This window comes from Anomaloglossus baeobatrachus, chromosome 8 (genome assembly GCF_048569485.1).
Source record: "Anomaloglossus baeobatrachus isolate aAnoBae1 chromosome 8, aAnoBae1.hap1, whole genome shotgun sequence".
In the NCBI taxonomy this organism is placed as follows: Eukaryota; Metazoa; Chordata; class Amphibia; order Anura; family Aromobatidae; genus Anomaloglossus; species Anomaloglossus baeobatrachus.
The window spans coordinates 247,207,456-247,234,015 of NC_134360.1; the positions used below are offsets into that span (position 1 = coordinate 247,207,456).

Consider the following 26,560-nt stretch of genomic DNA (forward strand, 5'->3'; position numbering starts at 1 on the left):
CTGGTTGGAGCCACTTTGCTTTCCTCTTAGCCGTGTAAATTTTCCTTGTGCTAGAGCTGCAAGGGTTAAAGCTGTTCTTTTATCTCTTAAGGCTTTCTGTCTTGGCCTATCTCAGCTGTTCTGTTTTATCCACTTCCCTCTGCTATAGATACTCACCTCTAAGTTTGGGTAATTGCCAGTGATAGCCTGCTATACCTTGGTTTCGGTGTGGAGGTGTGAGCTGTAGAAGGAAAGGTCGTTTTGGACTTGTTTCTGGAGATTGCTGCCTGCAAGTTTCTTTTACTCCTATCTGTCTATTCCCTTTGTGTTTTTATCGTAGAACAGGACTAGTGTTCCTGCTGCCCTGTGCACTAGTCAGGGCCGACCCTGGGTAAGATGGCGTAGGAATGTGTTTGCTGTATGGGGTGAAATAACCTATATAGGGACATCAGGGAGTCCAAGGTGGTGTAGGGTAAGTGTCAGGGTTTACCCTTCTTTGTCCTTAGTGGCAGTATACCCCTTTCCACCTGCCTCGTCATGTGCTGTTTGGCTCCTTCGTGGAGTGTGACAAATGTGGAGCAGTTTGGGCTCCATAATGATCCTACACACAGTTTTGCATATTATCTCTTTATAAACCAGGATTTTTTTTAAATTCTGAATATAACTACGATAAACCTTAAATAGAAAAGTTACAAAACTTATGAGACGCCCAGGACTTGTTCCCGTAGGTTCTCAGAATTGGTGATATCCGAGATAAAGAAGTGATCATTCAGAAGGACATTTTTTGAACTTCAATGATTCCATTAAAGAACAGTACAGCTTGTCCGTTCTCCATGTGAAATGTCTGATACCAGGGAACAATTGGTCACAACCAACATAAAATATAAAACAAGTGAACCGCGGCTGAGATGTCCGACCAACTGATGAGATATCCGCCAGCTCTTAGACCACATGTGGTGGCACCACTGCGTAAAGTAGGTACTACATTTAATTATTGGATTAAAATGGCTATGTTGATTAATTTTGGATGATGATACATCAGATTTCTTCATTGCTCTTGCAAAATGTTTGCAAATATTGGAGCAAGGTGGAATCTCCTTATTTAATACAAGCACTTGGGATGGAAAAAGGGCTTAGGCAAGGTACGAATAGGAAATATGCCGAAGGGGCCAATAAATAATGGAAGTCAGATGATATGATACAGGAAAGTGAATGGGTCTGGGCCGACAGCGTGCCTAGGTCAGGGCAGACAGTGTGCACCGATGTGCAGAAGTAAATGTAGACGTCAGGGCAGATGCTACATAAGGACACGGGGCATGTGAAGGAAAGCAAAAATTCCAACCAAAAGGGACCCTCACACAGTAGTTGTCTCTCGGCCAAACAATGGTTCAGTTGACTGTTAGACCGGCAGCTCTCTGGTCTCTTCCATACACGAGCACTTGCTCTTCCGAATGCTCCTATGTTCTATATGAGAGAGCCGCTGTCAGACTTCTTTGGTGGCGGCTTATCTCACCGAGAACAAAAAGGATCCGCAGTCCGAAATTGGCTCCCAACCTCATCTGTGTGGGGGACCTAACGGGTCAAAAATGAATTAACTTTTATACTCATGGACGTTAACGCCTGCCAGTGGCTTTGACTTATGTGTCCCGTTGACCACCCTAAAGCCTTATCTCTGTGGACCTAGCTTGATTAAGTACATGGTACATTGTCACCAATAAATATACTAGAGGGGTAGCAAATGGAGATATGGACAATGCAAAATTGCCAGTTGCAAGTAAACTATAAGTCATGGAAGACTCACAAAACTTCAAAGAAGTTGCCCCGGACTTAAAAAAAAATGGCTGCTTTTGTAGCGCCCCTCAAGCCATCAAGGAGCTACAAAGTTCTGCATCCCTACAAGGATGCAGGGCCTACCCCCTAGGGCCCCAGAAGACCAGTGCCGGTAAAGTAATTCGAGTTTGCCCAACAATCCCCCATACAATGGTGCAAGGCTAGGGTCGTACCAATGGATGGCCGCCTAGAGGTGGAACCAGTGCAGGCCACTAGTTGACCAGGTGGGAGAGGCAGACTGTGGAGAGTAGTGAGAACTGAGTAGGGTGTCGAGGAGTGAAGGTGGATGTGAGCAGATGGATTGACATAGGGTTAACAGTAACCTGGTACCCAGGAGAGTAGTTGTTGGTGGAGTACTCCCGGAACTACGCACCGACGGGGTACAGGACCCTAGGACAGGCAAGAGCTCCAAGCTGGCCTGTTAACACCTGCATAGCGAGAGGACCATCAAGGACCTCGCTGACCCTAAGAATCCGAGACTCAGTAACAAAGGAAGAGCCGGGGACAGGACCAGAGACTCCATCCCCACAGGATTCACGTTACCGCCATACGGACAGAAGTGGAAGGAAACACCACCTGACGGGGACCCCCAGTTGCTCTACGCCACAGGGACCTACTAACCAGAGACAGGTGCAGGGGAAGAAGGCAGTAGATTACTACACAGGCACTGGGAAGAAGGGAACCTGAAGGCGAAACCAGCCGGCCTCGGGTAACCTGTTACCACCAGAAAGTGAGTAAAGAACCAGTTGCACTGAACTTTTGTGTGGACTACCTTCTTCCGACACCCGTCATTACACCTACCCTCTGGGGCACGGCCATGCTTGCGGAGGGCCTACCATCCAGGCTGCAATTACCACCAGCCCCAGTAGTGACATTCTGCAGTGGCGGCTCCATATATCTATAGCCTCAACACCGCAAGTGGCGTCAAGTATGAACACTAACCTAATCCCTTGTAAATACACCCCAATACAAAAAAGGGCCCAGGGCACGGAATCGGGCAACAGCCACCACTGTGACATTCCGAAGAGAGACTCTGGGTGGGACACTTTCTTCAAGATTCAGCACCAAAACTGTCCATTTGATGCATCGTGTTGCAGCTCAGGTTTATTGAAGTTCATTGGGCTGAACTGTAATACCACACACAACCTGGAGACAAGTGTGGCGCTGCGTCAGGAGGAAAGCAGCCATATTTCTTTGCATCGTAGAAAACTCCTTTCAAGCAACATGACCCGGGATTCTCAACACTCTCTTCGGGTATGTGGACACAGCCCACGGCGTCTTTAAAGGGCCTCTGCCGGCACACAATAACTACTCACGTGATGCATCATGACGGGGTCAAACATTTCCCTTTACCTTGCCACCTCCTTATAGAAACTAACTGACAGATGTTTTATTCACATGGGAGCTTTTCAGCTAGAAAAATCCACGTTAAAAAAACTGCTTCTAAACAACATAGATTTTGGCACAGTTTTGTTAAAAAGCTCAAGAAGCATATTTTTAAGGCTGTTTATAGATTTTTAATTACGAGTTATATGAAATGCAGTGCTTTTTGGTATGTCTCCATTGAAAAAACCTGGTAAAACAAACCTGTGATAAGATTTACACAATTGGCATGACACTCTTTGTACCACCCATTAAAAAATGCAGAAAAAAAAGTCACTATTGGCGTGTTTTCCCCTTCAAATGAATAGAAGTCTTCATGCAAACAGGTTTTGTGCATTTTTTTTACATGGATTTTGGCACGGAATCTGAACCAAAAACTCAGTGTGAACATACCCTTAAAGAGGTTGTCCAGAACCATATCCTATTTTTTTTTTTTTTTTCATAAATCTTGCTATTATGTGCCTCTCAAAACATCCATTATCTTATTTTAGCAATATTACCTTTTGTCATGCTCAAGTAGTAGATTCTCATTCTGACTCCAGCTCTGATGGGGTTAATTGACAACTTCCTGTCTCCTGACTTCCTGTGTTCTATTACTACAAGTTCCATCATGCATTGCAGAAGCCTATAAGCTGGCACCACCCACACCCCTCCCCCCCTTCCTTCCTGTAGATAAAAGGTCCAAGACCTCACGTAATGTTAGAAAACTCCCCAAAACATTGTTTTGATGAGGTTTAAGATGTAGAAAAAAACACTAAATAAAAAGGCATAAAATGGTCACAGATTTTTTTTGTATCAAAATCAGCTTCAAAATGCTTTTTTAATAAGCTTACTATTGATTTCAATGGGAACAAAAACAGATGTTGTGCACATGGTCCTTGTTTTATTTCAAGTTGAAAAAGCAGGTACATATCAATTCTAGAGATATTTGTAAAAATGCTCTAAATGTAACTGCTAAATAAACTGAAGCAGAAAAATGCTCCATACACAAAAAAGCAGCAGTTTTTGGACATGGATTTTTCATCCTTTTTTGTGTGCTGGGGGTAGGCTATTCAAAAAGTTTGTGTCCTTAAAAACCAATTTTGACATGCAGCGATGGATGCAGCATCACTCTATCCCAAGCACAATAAATGGATTTTTAAGACCCATATTTCCAAACCTTAGTATAATTTTATTGGTATTATTTATGGTTTATTTTTAGGGTGTTTTTTTTTTAGGAAAAACTCTGTACTTAATTCAGTGTCAAATCCAATAGTATGAGAGCAGAGGCTATGCGTTTTATGGAGCCTGGGGGACTTTGTGACTAGATAGCTAAAATGGGTTTTGGAACTTGGTTACTAAATTGTATTAAAACAATTAGAGTGTAGGAAGTGTAAATAATTTTTTAATAAACAAATTAAGAAATCGATTCGATGCAAATCAAATTCGAGTCAAATTTTCGGAAATGTGTTGGACACAAGGAATTTGAACAATTTACGTAAGCAAATCTCAAAAACGTGACCGCTGCAAGTTTACACAAAGCCATAGATTGTATATGCCATATGGACTTCCCATGAAGGCTTGCAGCTATCCCTTCACATGGTATAGCACAGACAATCAGGAGAGACAATGATAGACTGTATAAATGCTGAGGCAGGGAATGCAGCAGCCACCAAGGAGGGTTTATGAAAGCCTGAATTCAAGAAATAGCATGGGAATACAGCAACCAATCAATAGGGACTATGCTAGACTATATAAAAGGTGAGGTAGGGAATGCAGCAGCCACTCAGTGTTACGTCCCCAACGGAGTCCGCTCCATCGACTTCTGCTTCGATCACCAGGCGACGCTGTGTTCCTGCCGTGGATAGTGCTGGTGATGGAAGAGGAGTCGATGCCAGTGGTGCTGGTGGGCGCAGGCTCCGCTCATCCATTGGGCTGGGTTTTCATAGGGTCTGCAATACCACTGGCTGACTGTAGGTGGCATGTCTTCCAGCTGAAGTTACCATCATTCAGCTACAACCAATGGGAAGACACCACACCCTTCTTATTCCCCCTCCTGTCTGATGACCACTGCCAGAGATAGTTCTGTATTCTTGGTTCCTGTTCTTTTTGCATAGTACTTCCCATGCGCTGACCTCTGCTTGTTTTCTGACTACCCTCTTGTCTGTCGTTTTTGTATCTCACTGCCCGATCCGGATTTGACCTTTGCTTTGTTTCCTTATTACGCCCTTGCCTGCCGATTCTGTTCCTGTATTGCATCTTCTGTTTTTTGACCCTGCCTGACTACCATGGATTACAGCCTACCACAGGTAGTGATCTCTGGGGCCCTGTGTAATTCCAAATCCCTGTATAGGGGTTAAAGGGTTGCAGAGTTCTCGGGGTCCTACTTTGTGAGCGGCTTTCCTCTAGCCTCCCTTTACAGCCAGTCTGAATCTGTGGCTCCAGGCAGGCATTACATTCAGGAGGGATTATCAAAGCCTGAATTCAAAGACTAGCAGGGGATATAGCAACCAATCAATAGGGACTATGATAGACTGTATAAAAGCTGAGGCAGGGAATGCAGCAGCCACTCAGGAAGGATTATCAAAATCTGTATACAAACAATAACAGGGGAATAAAGCAACCAATCAAGAGGGACTATGATAGACTGTATAAAAGCTGAGGTAGGGAATGCAGCAGCCACCCAGGGGGGGTTATAAAAGTCTGTCTACAAACAATAGCAGGGGAATACAGCAACCAATCAAGAGGGACTATGCTAGACTGTATAAAAGCTGAGGTAGGGAATGCAGCAGCCAGTTTGAGGTGAATCTGGATAGTGGGAGAACGTCACAGCTCACAGCTTAGCCATTGAGATAGGGAAAGAAAGCCTTACAACACTGAACAAACTGAATGTGACAAAACAGCGGTGAAGAACTATTTACCCATAGAGGTCACTTTGACAGGTTGTGCTTAACATTGAAGAGCTGGAAACGTTTCAATACCGTCCCGTGTGACCTCAGGTTGATACAACACGTGTTTTCAGGGTAATTGGAGGCTGTGAATTACATTTTGGGGAAAAATTTGAATTTCCAAAGATCATCTTTAATTATTTGATCGTTTAGAAAGTTTATTAAATTACACAAGAGCCTTATTGTTTGTCAGAGAAGAGACTATTCAGCGAGAATTCCTCGTAATCGTCAGGATAGGAGGACTCGTTCACTGCAATTGGTCAACATAGGAAAAATAAGGTCATTTCCAGAGACAAACATATTTTCGGTGGCAAAACCTGGGCCGGCCCCTGGAAAGAAGTGATAATTGCTAAAAAAAAAGCACAAGTGATCCTTTACACAGGATGACTGCTCACCGGGGCGGCTCTTATGATGTAAATGTCATTTATATTTAACATGTTCTTGACGCACAGAGGCAGCCATTTTTTAAGCCAAGCCTAATATTCATAAGACTGCTCCCTATGAAATCACTGGGCGACAGTGAAAAAATATAGTCTAGAATTATATTTTTAAGATTTGGGCATGCCAAATGAAAATCCTGTCTTCGGGATTTGTGGGAAATGATTCAGTATCACTTTTTTTTAATTATTATTATTTATTTTTTTATAAGTATCACTTTATAAAAATTAAATTTATATATATATATATATATATTTATATTTATATATATATATATGTATATATATATATATATATATATATAATATTAGGTGGGGTTCAAATTGCTGAGGTGGGATGGAGACCCCATAAAATATGTGCTTTTTCCAAGGATCTCCACTCGAGTCAGTGTGAACTGATTTGTATGACCTTGTCCATCGGCCATGTCAGTAATCGGTGGCCATTGGACGGGAGTCCACTTCCTTGCCTGCTTCTCCGGCTCTTCTTTTGATTAGTCAGCCTCTTTTTGGCGTGATGCACATGTAACGTTATGCCAGGCCGGCTAATCAGAAGAAGAGCCGTGGATGTCGTCATGTAAGAGACGGTTTTCAGGGTTCCCGATCCTGGACCACAGAACATCGATGGTGCCAATGGACCAGGTCCTACAAATCGATTCACCAGGGCTTTCCCCCAGTACTAATTTTGCGCTACTCACTGCCTCACCGCTTGTTTCATCTGAGGAAGGTCTAAGGCTATGTGCCCACGGGGACATTGTCCTGCGGATATATCCGCAAGACATTCTGCAGGAGCTCCCAGAAATCCGCAACAGAACTTTCTCTGTTTCAAAGCTGCGGATATACAGCGGAATGTCGTGCGGATATGGTGCGGGAATTCTGCATTGAGGATACAGTGCCATGGTTTCGGCACTGCATCCTCAATGCAGAACAAGTGCTGCAGTGATCAGGGGAGTTCATACTTACCTCCATCATGCAGCACCTCGCTTTCCGGCGGCCGGGTCACTGTCAGGCAGCGTCTGGTTCACTGTGCTGGAGGTGGGCGGGCCTGAACTAGCTCCGGCTGTCACATGACCGGAGCTCGTGCAGGCCCTGCCCACCTCTTCCTTCCTGTACCTGGCTGGATCCACCACGCTGCTGCCGCTGCTGCTACACCGGACGGAGAAAGTGACTCGGGTCTCTATCAAGGCAGGTCCGCAATAATTGACATGCTGCAGATTTTTTCCGCACGAAAATCCGCACGATTTCCGCTGCGGAAAAATACGCAGCGTGGCCACAGCATTTCCCAAATGCCATAGAAATGGCTGGGGAGTAGCTGTACTGCAAATTTCTGGAAAATCCGCGGCTTTTCCGCGAGAAATCCGCGTCAAAATCCGCGCATTTTCCGCAGTGTGGGCACATAGCCTAACTGTTTCACCAAAACGTTGCATTTGCTTAGATTGCGGTTCTAATAAAACCCTATTTTCTGCATTGCATATTTTGGAGTGCTGGATTCCATTTTTAGGGTTTACCTATGGAGTGGTGTCCTATCCGAGCACCCATTAATATGACAGGGTGACATTTATCCTTTTCCTAAGAGCCAGAACTGAGAGCTGCTTTATATGAGAGACTCCTGTTTTGGCACACAGAATATGGCAGCGGCAGCACACTTGTCAAAAAAATGGACGCAATGACAACGAACCAAGTAAACCCACTTGGAACGGCCATAAAATAAAATAAAAATATAGATGCCTCGATTTTGGTTGTAAAAAAAATGAAAAATGTTTACTGTCACGATCACTACGATCCAAATCTGACCTTCCAGCTAGGGGGCCGTTTGCCTTCACTAATCTCAAGGATACTCCTATTAGTGGAGAGGTCTGAGTCTTCTTCCTGGCCCTGCTCCTGACCCGTCCTGATCTGATTCCCTCTCCCCACCACGGAGGGACGGGACAGGAGTGTGATGAAAACCACAGGAATAGACAGACAAGGGAAACCAAAACTCTGTTACTTAGCACACACACACACACACACACACACACACACAGAGGTATAAGACAATAAAAAAATTAGGAGGAAAACAAGAGCAGGAAGAAAGCAACAGGGAAATCGATCCAAGCAAAAGCAACACCTTCACCAGGGAGTCTGGGACGCTAAAGCTCACAGGCCAACACAGGATAACCTATAACAGGCATGGGTAGAAGATTTCATCCAGCATAAATAGGCGGTGAGCAGATATGATTGGCTTTCCCATCACATGTGATCACAGGAGCCTAACAAGCAGACTAGAAGAGAAAAACTCTTGCTAGCCTGCCTATGAATCAGCACACAGCAGGTCAATGCCCATGTCTGCCTGTATTGATCCCAAACACCAGAGAAACCATTGGGCAGAGTGTCAGAATTTGCAATGTGAACACAGCCTGATGCTGCCAAGACAGTCGGCAAAGTTTGTGCAAAACTCAGTGTGACATGTACATTGCTGCAATGTTTTGACCTAGTGTAGATCTTTGTCACCTGGATAGAAGCATTGTACTAATACAAATGGCTGCTTGGTTGGACACGGACTAGCCCAGCTAAGTCAGCTGTTTGCCAGGGGTTCTTGGAGTGAGACCCATGACAATCAACTGATCACCCCATGGACCACATTCTAAAAGAGGTTGTTTCTAATCACTTTCATCTGGCCCAATCAACAGGAAACGTGTATTATATTGAAATGTTTCAACCCCTTTAAGGGGAAGCTTTTGCTTTAATCATGTTTTTGTGTTTTACTTTTTTAAATGAAGCAATATTTTTTTTTTTCATCATATCACCATTTTTCTAAAAAAAAAAAGTTTTTTTTAAAATGTTCTAATCTTGCAGTTTTCTCACTGACCACCAGGGCTTTTTTTTAGACTGTAACTTCCAGCACTGTCAGAAAAAAAGTTTTCATCGGGCTCCGTATCATTAGTGACAGGTTTTCAATAAAAGATATCACCTCTTTATACACAGCTGATAACACAGAATCCACCAGTCACCATTGCAGATATCACAGTTCACCTGCATCACCTCCCTTCACAATGACCTTTGCACACGCTCATTAGATGCTTCAATACAAAATATAGAATCAAAACCTGTCATTGTGGCAAATGCACTTGTACACATACTGGCTGATGACTGGTTCATGCAGCAATATTTGAATTCCCTATTTATAATATTTATGGGCGAACCATACAAAACTAACACTTTTTACCATTTACCTTTTGTGCCCCTCCCCCCTATTTCTTCAGAGCCCTCACTTCTTTTGGTTTCTGTTGAATAATGTTATTTTATGATATGATATATGGTATTGTCTGTATATGCCCCCTTTAAATTGTAAAGCGCTGCGGAATGTCGGCACTACATAAATAAAAATTATTAAATTATTAATATACATGTGTTGTTTCCTGCAACAGGAAGTTGGAGTTTAAAAAAGCTCCAGTAGCCAGTGTAAAAACTTATTTTTTAATTTTAATACAGATTTTGATGTCTGATATTGTTTGTATACATCCCCTTTGAATTGTAAAGTGCTGCGGAATATGTTGGGGCTACATAAATAAAAATGATTAAATTTAACATACATGTGTTGTTTCCTGCAACAGGATGTTGGAGTTTAAAAAAGCCCCAGTTATCAGTGTAAAAATTGTAAAAGTTTTATTTTTTAATACAGATTTTGATGTTTGATATTGTCTGTATACGTCCCCTTTGAATTGTAAAGTGCTGCGGAATATGTCGGCGCTACGTAGATAAAAATGATTAAATTATTAACGTACATGTGTTGTTTCCTGCAACAGGAAGTTGGAGTTTAAAAAAAGCCCCAGTGGCCAGTGTAAAAACTGTAAGGGGTACTTTGCACGTTGCGACATCGCTAGCATCGGCTAGCGATGCCGAGCGCGATAGTCCCCGCCCCCGTCGCACATGCGATATCTTGTAATAGCTGCCATAGCGAACATTATCGCTATGACAGCTTCACACGCAGTTACCTGCCCTGCGACGACGCTCTGGCCGGTGACCCGCCGCCTTCCTAAGGGGGCGGGTCATGCGGCGTCACAGCGACGTCACACGGCAGGCGGCCAATAGAAGCGGAGGGGCGGAGATGAGCAGGACGTAAACATCCCGCCCACCTCCTTCCTTCCGCATAGCCGGTGGAGGCAGGTAAGGAGATGTTCCTCGCTCCTGCGGCTTCACACACAGCGATGTGTGCTGCCGCAGGAACGAGGAACAACATCGTACCTCCTATTGGTGCGACATTATGAAAATGACCGACGCTACACAGATCACAGATTTTCGACGCTTTTGCGATCGTTTATCGGCGCATCTAGGCTTTACACATTGCGACGTCGTTATCGACGCCGGATGTGCGTCACTTTCGATTTGACCCCGACGATATCGCAGTAGCGATGTCGCAGCGTGCAAAATACCCCTAAGACTTTTCTTTTTTAATTTTAATACATATTTTGATGTTTGATATTGTCTGTATACGTCCCCTTTGAATTGTAAAGTGCTGCGGAATATGTTGGCACTACATAAATAAAAATGACAATTATTAATGTACATGTGTTGTTTCCTGCAACAGGAAGTTGGAGTTTAAAAAAGCACCAGTGGCCAGTGTAAAAACTGTAAGACTTTTATTTTTTAATTTTAATACAGATTTTGATGTGTGATATTGTCTGTATACGTCCCCTTTGAATTGTAAAGTGCTGTGGAATATGTCAGCGCTACACAGATAAAAATGATTAAATTATTAACGTACAGTTAGGTCCAGAAATATTTGGACAGTGACACAAGTTTTGTTATTTTAGCTGTTTACAAAAACATGTTCAGAAATACAATTCTATATATAATATGGGCTGAAAGTGCACACTCCCAGCTGCAATATGAGAGTTTTCACATCCAAATCGGAGAAAGGGTTTAGGAATCATAGCTCTGTAATGCATAGCCTCCTCTTTTTCAAGGGACCAAAAGTAATTGGACAAGGGACTCTAAGGGCTGCAATTAACTCTGAAGGCGTCTCCCTCGTTAACCTGTAATCAATGAAGTAGTTAAAAGGTCTGGGGTTGATTACAGGTGTGTGGTTTTGCATTTGGAAGCTGTTGCTGTGACCAGACAACATGCGGTCTAAGGAACTCTCAATTGAGGTGAAGCAGAACATCCTGAGGCTGAAAAAAAAGAAAAAATCCATCAGAGAGATAGCAGACATGCTTGGAGTAGCAAAATCAACAGTCGGGTACATTCTGAGAAAAAAGGAATTGACTGGTGAGCTTGGGAACTCAAAAAGGCCTGGGCGTCCACGGATGACAACAGTGGTGGATGATCGCCGCATACTTTCTTTGGTGAAGAAGAACCCGTTCACAACATCAACTGAAGTCCAGAACACTCTCAGTGAAGTAGGTGTATCTGTCTCTAAGTCAACAGTAAAGAGAAGACTCCATGAAAGTAAATACAAAGGGTTCACATCTAGATGCAAACCATTCATCAATTCCAAAAATAGACAGGCCAGAGTTACATTTGCTGAAAAACACCTCATGAAGCCAGCTCAGTTCTGGAAAAGTATTCTATGGACAGATGAGACAAAGATCAACCTGTACCAGAATGATGGGAAGAAAAGTTTGGAGAAGAAAGGGAACGGCACATGATCCAAGGCACACCACATCCTCTGTAAAACATGGTGGAGGCAACGTGATGGCATGGGCATGCATGGCTTTCAATGGCACTGGGTCACTTGTGTTTATTGATGGCATAACAGCAGACAAGAGTAGCCGGATGAATTCTGAAGTGTACCGGGATATACTTTCAGCCCAGATTCAGCCAAATGCCGCAAAGTTGATCGGACGGCGCTTCATAGTACAGATGGACAATGACCCCAAGCATACAGCCAAAGCTACCCAGGAGTTCATGAGTGCAAAAAAGTGGAACATTCTGCAATGGCCAAGTCAATCACCAGATCTTAACCCAATTGAGCATGCATTTCACTTGCTCAAATCCAGACTTAAGACGGAAAGACCCACAAACAAGCAAGACCTGAAGGCTGCGGCTGTAAAGGCCTGGCAAAGCATTAAGAAGGAGGAAACCCAGCGTTTGGTGATGTCCATGGGTTCCAGACTTAAGGCAGTGATTGCCTCCAAAGGATTCGCAACAAAATATTGAAAATAAAAATATTTTGTTTGGGTTTGGTTTATTTGTCCAATTACTTTTGACCTCCTAAAATGTGGAGTGTTTGTAAAGAAATGTGTACAATTCCTACAATTTCTATCAGATATTTTTGTTCAAACCTTCAAATTAAACGTTACAATCTGCACTTGAATTCTGTTGTAGAGATTTCATTTCAAATCCAATGTGGTGGCATGCAGAGCCCAACTCGCCAAAATTGTGTCACTGTTCAAATATTTCTGGACCTAACTGTACATGTGTTGTTTCCTGCAACAGGAAGTTGGAGTTTAAAAAAGCACCAGTGGCCAGTGTAAAAGTTGCAAGACTTGTACTCTAATACAGATGGTGATATATATATATATATATATATATATATATATATATTTATTTTTATATATATATATATATATATATATATATATATATATATATATATATATACTTATTTCACATAAAACCCTGATTTAAACAAAAGGTCATTTTCTGGTGATAGTTTCCCTTTAAGTATGGTTACGCAAGAGGAAAGTACAATTGGGAGACAAAAAAAAACAACATATGGAAAGAAAATGAGGAGATAAAAATAAAAAGAACATAAAGTACATGGAAAAAGTGAGGGAAGCGATCCTTTACAATGAATTACAACAACATATGGGCTGTCATGACCTCAAACGTGAATATCTTCAAGAACACCCAGGGCTCTATATGATCTCCATGACATAATCTGATTAAACAAAAGCAAAGCTGACAACGGCAGGGTCCGCAGAGCAGGCGTCCAGAGCCCGCTTCCGGCTCCGGGGGGCGTCACCGCAGCGATGTTTACACGGTAGAAGTCGTTGACCCCTGCTCAGAATCTGGACCCGATGTTTTATTCCTAGGGCACCGTTTTGATTAAACACATTCCTTTCCGTATAGCAAACCATGAAATGTATAGAGGCGTTTATTTATATACACGGCTGGCTCGATGAAGGGGGTTGATTGTATACGCAGGCACGCAGAATGCTAAATATGATAAATCATTTTACGTCCTCTGGAACATGCTGAAACCATCCGAAATGATTTTTTTTTTTTTTTTTACTTGAAATGGAAAAATGAATGATGTCATTATTTCCACCTCATTACAATTCTGAAATGAGGTAAACACAAGAAAAGAAAGCACAAGTCGTCCGCCCCCCACCCCCTCATCCCCCTCGCCTCGGCCTTGGAGGGATTCCACTACATAAGACATGAGGTATGCCACGAGCGATAGCGGCCTCCCTCTGGAGAACCAGCAATGACGCACACCAGGGTCCTACCAAATATGGACCATTGCTGGACTGGTGGGAGGTGATGTCACGGATGGAATGTCCCTCTCATGGTCTGACCAGTACACAACAGGAACCGTTAACCCCGTAGTGATCGGCCGGAATTCCGGAAACGGAATGTTCGTTTGAATACTTTTAGAATTCCGTCCAACAACAGAGCAAAAGCGAATCAAAAATACATCCCAAAAAGGAGCAAAATCTCGGATTCTGACCTGAGAAGAAAAAAAAGTGCATGTCCTCTATTGACAAATGATAATAAATTCTATTGAACCTGTTTATTTTTTTATAGAATCATAACAGTATAAAAAAAAAATAAAAATTGTTAAACCAATTGTGAGTAATATGTCATTTGATGGGGGGGATAGATTTTGTGATGACCATGGGGACAGCCATCAGTGCAAACATCGAAAAGTCCATGGCTGTTTTTGAAGATGGGTCTTTAAGGTGTATGAGCACTGTGAAGGTGCCCATACATTTTAGCACTGGCGGACACAGACGGAAAAGGTCCCCTGTGCAGAAACAGTAAATGGGCCCTTTGCAGTCCAATAACTCATCGACATGCACAATTTTACCGACTTTGGAGGTAGAAATGGGCCCCGATACCTCTTGGACTCTTGTGCGGTCCATCCCTACATTTTAGGGGTACTTTGCACGTTGCGACATCGCTACTGCGATATCATCGGGGTCAAATCGAAAGTGACGCACATCCTGCGCCGGTAACAACGTCGCAACGTGTAAAGCCTAGATGCGCTGATAAACGATCGCAAAAGCGTCGTAAATCGGTGATCTGTGTAGTGTCGGTCATTTTCATAATGTCGCACCAATAGGAGATACGATGTTGTTCCTCGTTCCTGCGGCAGCGCACATCTCTGTGTATGAAGCCGCAGGAGCGACGAACATCTCCTTACCTGCCTCCACCGGCTATGCGGAAGGAAGGAGGTGGGCGGGATGTTTACATCCCGCTCATCTCTGCCCCTCCGCTTCTATTGGCCGCCTGCCGTGTGATGTCGCTGTGACGCCGCACGACCCGTCCCCTTAGGAAGAAGGCGGGTCACCGGCCAGAGCGACGTCGCAGGGCAGGTAAGTGCATGTGAAGCTGCCGTAGCGATAATGTTCGCTACGGCAGCTATCACAAGATATCGCATGTCCGACGGGGGCGGGTGCTATCGCGCTCGGCATCGCAGCATCGGCTAGCGATGTCGCAGCGTGTAAAGTACCCCTTAGACTAATGTCTACTACACCAGGTGACTTTTGCTGGACAGCTAAACGTCTACTAAGGTGTCATGACGCCGAAAAGCAGATGATGATAATAGGTTTCCAAAGCGCCAATGTTTTCATGGAAGATAAGAGGATTCTGGCACCAGCTTATTCCCCTCTTGCATTGAGAACAAATGTACACTCATCTGAACTGAGCATGCATGTGTATGGAGAGGTCAGGAGGAATAGCTCACTTGTATGACCAGTAGATGGATGACCAGTAGAGCTGGTGTGAGTCAATTCTGTGGCCACCGGACAGGAGGACTAAGAGCCACTCATTTCCTGATGGCATCCTTGGTTCTTCTTTTGATTAGTCAGCCTGATGTGACATCCACGCACATGTGATGTCACACCAGGTCAGCTAATCACAAAAAGAGCCATGGATGCCATCAGGTAAGAGGTAGTTCACAGGCCTCCCTTCCGATGGCCTTAGATTACGGATGAGGCTGATGGATCAGGTCTTGCAAATCAATTCACACCAACTTTAGAGGCAGGGCCGGCTCCAGGTTTTTGTGGGCCCCGGGCGGAAGAGTCTCACTGGGCCCCATCCACACGCAGACACACACACACACATACAGGCATACGCACATATACATATTTGAAGACAAACTCACAAAAATACTTATAAACAGACAAATCTATAGTCATACACACTGACATACATACAGTTAGGTCCAGAAATATTTGGACAGTGACACAATTTTGGCGAGTTGGGCTCTGCATGCCACCACATTGGATTTGAAATGAAACCTCTACAACAGAATTCAAGTGCAGATTGTAACGTTTAATTTGAAGGTTTGAACAAAAATATCTGATAGAAATTGTAGGAATTGTACACATTTCTTTACAAACACTCCACATTTTAGGAGGTCAAAAGTAATTGGACAAATAAACCAAACCCAAACAAAATATTTTTATTTTCAATATTTTGTTGTGAATCCTTTGGAGGCAATCACTGCCTTAAGTCTGGAACCCATGGACATCACCAAACGCTGGGTTTCCTCCTTCTTAATGCTTTGCCAGGCCTTTACAGCCGCAGCCTTCAGGTCTTGCTTGTTTGTGGGTCTTTCCGTCTTAAGTCTGGATTTGAGCAAGTGAAATGCATGCTCAATTGGGTTAAGATATGGTGATTGACTTGGCCATTGCAGAATGTTCCACTTTTTTGCACTCATGAACTCCTGGGTAGCTTTGGCTGTATGCTTGGGGTCATTGTCCATCTGTACTATGAAGCGCCGTCCGATCAACTTTGCGGCATTTCGCTGAATCTGGGCTGAAATGATATCCCGGTACACTTCAGAATTCATCCGGCTACTCTTGTCTGCTGTTATGTCATCAATAAACACAAGTGACCCAGTGCCATTGAAAGCCATGCATGCCCATGCCATCACGTTGCCTCCACCATGTTTTACAGAGGATGTGGTGTGCCTTGGATCATGTGCCGTTCCCTTTCTTCTCCAAACTTTTTTCTTCCCATCATTCTGGTACAGGTTGATCTTTGTCTCATCTGTCCATAGAATACTTTTCCAGAACTGAGCTGGCTTCATGAGGTGTTTTTCAGCAAATTTAACTCTGGCCTGTCTATTTTTGGAATTGATGAATGGTTTCCATCTAGATGTGAACCCTTTGTATTTACTTTCATGGAGTCTTCTCTTTACTGTTGACTTAGAGACAGATACACCTACTTCACTGAGAGTGTTCTGGACTTCAGTTGATGTTGTGAACGGGTTCTTCTTCACCAAAGAAAGTATGCAGCAATCATCCACCACTGTTGTCATCCATGGACGCCCAGGCCTTTTTGAGTTCCTAAGCTCACCAGTCAATTCCATTTTTCTCAGAATGTACCCGACTGTTGATTTTGCTACTCCAAGCATGTCTGCTATCTCTCTGATGGATTTCTTTTCTTTTTTTTCAGCCTCAGGATGTTCTGCTTCACCTCAATTGAGAGTTCCTTAGACCGCATGTTGTCTGGTCACAGCAACAGCTTCCAAATGCAAAACCACACACCTGTAATCAACCCCAGACCTTTTAACTACTTCATTGATTACAGGTTAACAAGGGAGACGCCTTCAGAGTTAATTGCAGCCCTTAGAGTCCCTTGTCCAATTACTTTTGGTCCCTTTAAAAAGAGGAGGCTATGCATTACAAAGCTATGATTCCTAAACCCTTTCTCCGATTTGGATGTGAAAACTCTCATATTGCAGCTGGGAGTGTGCACTTTCAGCCCATATTATATATAGAATTGTATTTCTGAACATGTTTTTGTAAACAGCTAAAATAACAAAACTTGTGTCACTGTCCAAATATTTCTGGACCTAACTGTAGATACACATCATTGCATACAGACACATACCCGCTTGTCTCCATCCAGCTCCTCCTAGACATGTGGCTGTGCTGCATGATGGTCGTAACAGACATGGTCGTGCACAGTGCACACTGACACTGCTGTATATACATCACAGGTGGGGCAGGGGTATAGACATTACTGGGGGGCATAGATGTTACTGGAGTAGCAAACAGCTCTGGGGGTATACACATTACTGGGGTGGGTTGCACATACGGCTCTGGGGGGCTGCACACATGGCTATGGGGGGGACGCACGCACAGCTCTAATCCATACATACACACTCACACAGCTCTGCTACACACACCCCTTGATAGCACTGTTGCACACATCTCTGCTGCATATGTACAGACACAAACACACACACAGCTCTGCTGCATATATACACATCACTGCTGACCGAAGATTATATACACACAGCTTTGCTGCACACATCTCTGCTATGCTGCCCAAACAGCACATAGTCATAAAGCTCTGCTGCCCAGAGTAAATACACACTCTGCTGCCCAAAGAGTATATATACACACAGCTCTGCTGCAGACACATACTCGGCTCTGCTTCACCCGGACACACACTCGGCTCTGCTTCACCCAGACACACACTCGGCTCTGCTTCACCCAGACACACACTCGGCTCTGCTTCACCCAGACACACACTCGGCTCTGCTTCACCCAGACACACACTCGGCTCTGCTTCACCCAGACACACACTCGGCTCTGCTTCACCCAGACACACACTCGGCTCTGCTTCACCCACACACACACTCGGCTCTGCTGCACCCACACACACACTCGGCTCTCCTGCACCCACACACACACTCGGCTCTCCTGCACCCACACACACACTCGGCTCTCCTGCACCCACACACACACTCGGCTCTCCTGCACCCACACACACACTCGGCTCTCCTGCACCCACACACACACTCGGCTCTCCTGCACCCACACACACACTCGGCTCTGCTTCACCCAGACACACACTCGGCTCTGCTTCACCCAGACACACACTCGGCTCTGCTTCACCCAGACACACACTCGGCTCTGCTTCACCCAGACACACACTCGGCTCTGCTTCACCCAGACACACACTCGGCTCTGCTTCACCCAGACACACACTCGGCTCTGCTCCACCCAGACACACACTCGGCTCTGCTTCACCCAGACACACACTCGGCTCTGCTTCACCCAGACATACACTCGGCTCTGCTTCACCCAGACACACACTCGGCTCTCCTGCACCCACACACACACACTCGGCTCTCCTGCACCCAGACACACACTTGGCTCTGCTTCACCCAGACACACACTCGGCTCTGCTTCACCCAGACACACACTCGGCTCTGCTTCACCCAGACACACACTCGGCTCTGCTTCACCCAGACACACACTCGGCTCTGCTTCACCCAGACACACACTCGGCTCTGCTTCACCCAGACACACACTCGGCTCTGCTTCACCCAGACACACACTCGGCTCTGCTTCACCCACACACACACTCGGCTCTGCTGCACCCACACACACACTCGGCTCTCCTGCACCCACACACACACTCGGCTCTCCTGCACCCACACACACACTCGGCTCTCCTGCACCCACACACACACTCGGCTCTCCTGCACCCACACACACACTCGGCTCTCCTGCACCCACACACACACTCGGCTCTGCTTCACCCAGACACACACTCGGCTCTGCTTCACCCAGACACACACTCGGCTCTGCTTCACCCAGACACACACTCGGCTCTGCTTCACCCAGACACACACTCGGCTCTGCTTCACCCAGACACACACTCGGCTCTGCTTCACCCAGACACACACTCGGCTCTGCTCCACCCAGACACACACTCGGCTCTGCTTCACCCAGACACACACTCGGCTCTGCTTCACCCAGACATACACTCGGCTCTGCTTCACCCAGACACACACTCGGCTCTCCTGCACCCACACACACACACTCGGCTCTCCTGCACCCAGACACACACTTGGCTCTGCTTCACCCAGACACACACTCGGCTCTGCTTCACCCAGACACACACTCGGCTCTGCTTCACCCAGACACACACTCGGCTCTGCTTCACCCAGACACACACTCGGCTCTGCTTCACCCAGACACACACTCGGCTCTGCTTCACCCAGACACACACTTACTTTTGTAGTTATCTCCTTTTAATGCAAGGGGTTTTAGATTATGATGGGACATGATCTGAGACATGTGCAAACGCGGCTCTGGGGGCCCCACACACTCGGCTCTGGGGGCCCCACACACGTGGCTCTGGGGGACAGCACATAGTTGGGGGCCAGGACATACATCTCAGGGGGAAAAAAGCCCATGCAGCTCACTGGGGCCCATAAATCGGGGGGCGGGGAGGGTTGTAGAACATACCACTCAAATCACTGTGGAGAGGGGGCCCACACAGCGCTGGAGGGCAGCGTTGTGCTGGGGGTCGCTGGCTGGCACTGTTCCTTGTCTTCATCTGTGGGACAGTGACTGGAGCAGGACGCTGTGTGATAGCTCCGCCCACAGATGAAGTTCAGAAAAGGAGTTTACAGGGAACACTGTGGACAGCGTGCCTTAAAGGGACAGCACCTGCAGTTTCCTGCAGAGGAGTGTGGTTCCCAGAACTCGCGAATGGGCCCCCCCGGCTGTCCAGGGCCCCGGCATTTGCCCGGGTATGCCGGGTGGTGACGCCGGCCCTGTTTAGAGGAACTGTCAAGTCCAACTTCAATAATCCCTGGTGATCACCTCTACTTCTAGAGAAGCTCCAGTTGGCCATACATTGTCCCTGCATAATTGGCTAATAAAGCGGAGACTCCCATTAGTAGGGGGTCTTCGATATGATATTCATATGCTCGAATAAGCTTCATTGCCAATAATTCGTTTCTTCACAAGAGATGAAATGCTGGAATCATCTCATGTTTACCAAGTCCTGACAACCGTGGAGATCTGATGACAACCACACCCCATGCTGGATCTTAGGTTGAGAGTTTAGGCTAGGTTCACATTTCCGTTGTTTTGCATCAGTCACATGCGTTGCTTAATGCTTGTGACTGATGCGTTGTACAACGGATGACAAGTATTGGAAGAGAAAGCGGATTCCGTTATAAAACAAGAGACAGAGAGAGCGATCAGATGATCGTTCACAATAGCCGGCCGCCGGGTGATCAGCTGATCACTCTCATTAGCCGGCCGCCGGGTGATCAGCTGATCGCTCTCATTAGCCGGCCGCCGGGTGATCAGCTGATCACTCTCATTAGCCGGCCGCCGGGTGATCAGCTGATCGCTCTCATTACCTGGCCACCGGGTGATCAGCTGATCGCTCTCATTAGCCGGCCGCCGGGTGATCAGCTGATCGCTCTCATTAGCCGGCCGCCGGGTGATCAGCTGATCGCTCTCATTAGCCGGCTGCCGGGTGATCAGCTGATCGCTCACAGAAGGCGGTTGCCGGGCGATCAGCTGATCACTTGGCCGCTGAGAGCATGCGCAGCAAAATCAAAAGGATTCCGCTGCTCAAAAAACGCTACATGCTGCATTCCTGCTGCCCAACAGTCAGTCGTTCCACGACTGATCAGTCGGGTGGAGGATGCAACGCAGCGTCATCTTTCACAATCCGCTGCTCATACAAGTATATGGGAACAACAGAATCCGCCAAACAGATTCCGTTGTTTACCAGAGCCGCGGATTGTGACTGATACAAATTGACGGAAATGTGAACCTAGCCTTAGTTGTGAGGTCACTTTGTTTTCTTTTAAAGCTAGGTTCTCCAAAGTTGAGGTTCATACAGTTGGGTTAGAGCAGAGATCACCAACCTATCAAGCCTTGAGAGCCACATTCCGCTCTGAGAGAGGGTTGCGAGCCAAATCTCCCTTCTGCCTCTCATAGTAGTGACAGCCCTCATTTACCAATAAAATGACCCCCAGAGCTTTTCCACAGAAATCACAATGAGGCGGTATATAGAGATCCAGGGATTCCTGCCTTTCCCCATCCAGATCTGCTCTTTTGTGCGGGGCTACCCCATTTGAAGACCTGCTCTTAAAAGTTATTTGTTAGATGTGGTGTTAAGGCGCCAAGCTGGCAGGCAGCCACAAGCCACCCATCATGGGCATGCAAGCCACATGTGGCTCCCAAGCTTCAGGTTGGGGACACCTTGGGTTAGAGATTCAGTCAGGAGGCAAAGACACCAGTGCCATAATTTTTGCTAGAAAAAAAAGTGGGCTTTTTTTACGATGGAAACCAAATGGACACAATTCTAGTTTAACAAAACTTTAACAAAACCTAAAAACTATAGTCACCTCAAATATGGATATTGTTTGTATTTGATGTAAATCTCACTGTTTTCCTGAATTCGGCGTTGTTTTTCTTTTGTTCCTGCGCCTCTCCGTTCCTGAGATACGGCCCCTTTTCCGCAGTATATCAATCTAGACTAAATTACCAAGTGGGCGTGGTCCTCATCTCTTATCTGAGGGCGTGTTCTTAAGGTCCACGCCCAAATGGCTAAAAAGACTAGTTTATATAGATGAAAGAGGAGGCCATATCTCAGGAATGGAAAGGCGTAGGAACAAAAGAGAAACAACGCCGGAATCAGGGGAAGACAGACAGTTACAGCAGTTATTTTTTATGGCAAATGACGGGACCTCTTTAATACCGATAAATAAGTATTGATCATGATTAAATAGAAGATCCTGATGTCCCACTATAACCAGTGATAACAAACGCACTAAAACAATTTATCACTATCGATAATACAATGACGATTCATCACTAATATTGATAATTAGCACATAAAATAATCACCAATCAGTTCAAGAACAATTGATATTAAAAGCAAAAAAGTAACAAAAGCGTTACAAAGAAGTAATATAGTTTCATCAAATATTCTTTACATGATAAAAACGTGTACAAATTTCCAATATATTTTCCGCATTCCTTCCGCTTTGTTTTCAAGGTATCTGCTTGCTGTCAATTAATAAGTACTTTATTTATTTTTTTTTTTCTCTCCGTGGATTAAAATCTGTCCTGGACACGTGAGTGATCACAGAGGTGCGCGGCTCGTTACAAGACACAGATCTGAATTCTGTAAAAAGCTATGTACCTATGGGTCCATCACGACTGGGACAGATATGAATCCATTGGGATTAAATAAATAAATAAATAATTAAAATAAGGTTTCTATTAAACGACAGCAAGAAACTGCAAACAAAAGTGGAAAATTGGTAGGAAAAGTTTATTCAAATTTTTTTTGTATCATTTTTAATTGGACAAATAATAGCATTTTTTTGTTAGAATATGGAATACCCCTTTAATATGATTTGTGTTATGGTCATCTCGGTATTGACACGTTTAGCAGATCCATCATATCCTTATATCAAAGGTATACAAAATATACCTCCAATAGGAATAAAAAAAAATATAAAAAAATATGGACAGAGCCTTAGGATACACACAGATTTTTTTTTGAGGTTTTTTTTTAGGCGGATCTGCTCCCAAATCCGCATGAAAAAAAAACAACAAAAAACAACCCTTTAAATAATCTTTGAATGTTTTTCCCATTAATGTCAATGCAAAATCCACTTTGCTGTTTACATGGCAAATTTTTTAGCGTTTTTTTTTTTTACCAAGGTGAGGTCTAGGAAATTATGCCAGGTATAAAGGAAAAAGTGACTTCTCCTTAAAGAATCCGCTCCAAATTTAACACAGTCAAGTAAAAAAATTGCAACAAAAAAAAGTGGTAAAAAAATCTTAAGAAACCACTTCATGGAAAACCTCCAAAAACAACAATAAAAAAAATAAATCCTAAAATTGTTTTTTGTTGAAAAACAAAAACTTTTTCTGGCTCCAAAAAGCCCAGTGTGAACATAACCTTAGTTTGGAAACTCCAAGGACACTGCGTAGAGGAACGCTCTAGCCGTGCTATGGTTTACTGGCAGATAAGGAGTTAAATACTTGCCGAGGGAACCCCTTTATGTAATTAACATAGAAGAGGAAGTGTGAAAGGTGGGGGCGGAATCCCCTCTTAACCCTGGTTTCCAGCAGAGGACCTTTTTACACAGTCCCCTAGTGTATGATAAAATGTACATCCGCTCAACCCACATGCGCTGTATGTAAACAGTATACATCCCTATACACATATACAAAGCCCCTCGGTATAAACGCGAAGCAGATGTGTCTGGGAGAAGACCCCCACCGTGCACTTACCTGCTGGATCCAGGGCCACCTTCGGGGCATCCAATGACTCCCACATTCTTTCACACCTAGATGTCTGATATTTCTCTAAATTCCTTGCACAATAAGAAAGGTCAAGTTCTCTTTCCATTCCAGAAGCTACACGTTGCCTTGAGCAGATTCTACACAGATCCTCAGCGTTAGTTTACCTGTCAGTAAAACAGAACTTCATTATAATGGATGGGTCTACTAGAGCGTCAGAACAATAGAAACAAAAGCTCGAGAGAACCAAGGAGAAGTCTTGATAGAAAATATAGGGAGTATGGTGGGAACAGGTTGGGAAACATCTACCAGCATCAGGTCCCAGGGTAGAAGACTACGTGCCCAGAGATGTCAGGTTGGGAGAAAACTACTACATCAGATCCAAGAGTATAAGACTACGTGCCCAGAGGTGTCAGGTTGGGAGAAAACTACCAGCATCAGGTCCAACGGTAGAAGACCATGTGCCCAGAGGTGTCAGGTTGGGAGACATCTACTACATCAGGTCCAAGGGTAGAAGACAACGTGCCCAGAGGTATCAGGTTGGGAGACATCTACTAGCATCAGGTCCAAGGGTAGAAGACTACTTGCCCAGAGGTGTCAGGTTAGGAGACATCTACTAGCATCAGATCCAAGAGTAGAAGACTACTTTCCCAGAGATGTCAGGTTGGGAGACATCTACTACCATCAAGTCCAAGGGTAGAAGACTACGTACCCAGAGGTGTCAGGTTGGGAGACATCTACTAACATCAGGTCCAAGGGTAGAAGACTACTTCCCCAGAAGGTCTACACGACTGGAAGCTATGGTGCAAGAGGCTTCTCCGATAAGATATAAACTTATGAAACGTTTACCATAAGATTTAAGAAACTTAAGGAGCAAAAGGCTTCTTCTAGAAAAAGGAAAGGAGTTAAGGAGTTAAAGGTATAAGGATAGGAGACCTCTATCTTAACATGTAAGGTGTTCAAGGCTTCTTCCACCAAAAAGCGTGGGGTATGGGATTTCTAGCATAAGGTTTGGAGACGTCTTCCTTAGTTGTGAGTCTTCCTCTAGCCTAAAGTGTAGGGTTAGGAGACTGGCATGAGGTGTGGGGTACAAAGTCAATCTTAGGTACAAACATAGGAGAGAACCCTCACGATAAAGGGTTAAGAGATTGCCAGCAAGTCCACATAAGGTGTATGGGGAACATCTGTGAGAATAGTGGAAAGAGGAAGCGAGGGAAGACTTACCCTTCTTCCAAATGCCACGGTCCAGAAGTAGACTGGTAGCCCATACAGGTCTCTAGACCCCTATCAGACATGATGTGCCTCGTGTGCCTTACACTCATATCCTTCCCCAACTACAGGTTAATAAAGGGAGTGGAGTCCTGTGTGAGTGGGTTCTGGGTGGAGGTTTTGGTTAATGTGTAGCTGGCTAGGAAACAATCCTGTCTACTACGCTGACTCGGTGATGAAACCCAAAATTGCAAGCAATCTGATGGTAGTAGATATCTCTGGTATGTGACTTATTTCATGCTGTGGGGAAAGAGTCTGGATCCTTATGCCTTTTTTTTCAGATCTGCAGCCCATGAGGACAGTTGGATCGTTGTAAAAATCTATTTTCAAGCCTATCATGATAGACACATTGCGTGAAGAAGGAGGAATTCCAGTGAATTTCCTGCGCCTGGAACACCAGGCGAGTCTATATTTAACAGCATCTAAAACTGTCAAGAATGTTTTGTGGTTGGATAACAGGGGCAGAAAAATGCGAAAAACGCAGAACTCCAGCTCTTCCAAATATGGAAATATTGTTACGTCTGGATGTGATTCCACATCTGGAAATACTTAGTACTGAATCTCTCCAGCCTGCTGCACAAATACCTCTTCCCCTCCAAGACTGAGAAACCCATTGTACCCCCTAAATGCTGAGAACGAAGCAGGGAAACACTGGCATCTTAGCAAGCCCCATCGTCTGGTGGACGGAGACTGCCTCCAATGCCCCTCGGTCATACACAAGCCTATAAGATACGCTATAAACTTGTGGCATCTCAATGATTGAGATCTATGTAATTAACTCATTGAGTGGTTACGAGAGACGCTCTAATGAATTGTCTTTGGAGACCACAAGTCCGGCGTGCACCACATAGTTCAGTAATTTCCTATGTCTCCTTCCTCTGATAGTCACTGTCTAGAGCTGGGGGCAATTTACGATAATGGGATACGCTGTGCCCCTAGCTCATCCAGCGTGGTACCCAGAGCTGTAAACGGCCAGATAGTATTTGTGGTTTTTCGGGTAAAAGCTGTAACTTGGACTGGTCACTTTCCATAAATGTGTAATTTTTGTTACCTGGTGTAATAGCCGCCATTCTCCTGAGTCCGGCGTTGCTTTTCTTTTGTTCCTACGCCTCTCCGTTCCTGAGAAACGCTCCCATCTTTCCAGTGTATAAATAAAGCCTTTTTAGACAAGTGGGCGTAGTCCTCATCTCTTTTTTTGAGTATCATGCCCACTTGGCTAACAAGACAGGATTTTTCATATAGGGAAGAAAGAGCTATATCTCAGGAATGGAGAGGCGTAGGAACAAAAGAAAAACAACGCCGGATTCAGGAGAACAGCGGCATTTACACCAGGTAAAAGAAATACATATTAATGGCAAGTGTCAGCTTTTTGTAAAGGTGCTCATGTAAATTCAGCATGCCTAAGCCTTCTTTATCCTATCATCATCTTACAGGCCCTCATGTCTTACATTAGATTGCCAGAAAACGTAAGTGTAGATGACAATAATCTATTATT

General features: G+C 44.7%; 1 protein-coding gene across 1 annotated transcript in view; it reads right to left on the reverse strand.

Annotated features, from left to right (window-relative positions):
• The window catches only part of DDAH1 (dimethylarginine dimethylaminohydrolase 1), a 194,402-nt gene extending 169,187 nt beyond the window's left edge, over positions 1 to 25,215 (reverse strand). Inside the window, exons 1-2 of the mRNA XM_075320521.1 lie at positions 25,021 to 25,215; positions 23,788 to 23,963 (exon numbers count right to left, since the gene is read on the reverse strand). The gene's annotated coding sequence lies outside the window, so the exon portion shown is untranslated. The remainder of the gene's footprint in view (positions 1 to 23,787; positions 23,964 to 25,020) is intronic.
• Between the last annotated feature and the right edge of the window lie 1,345 nt (positions 25,216 to 26,560).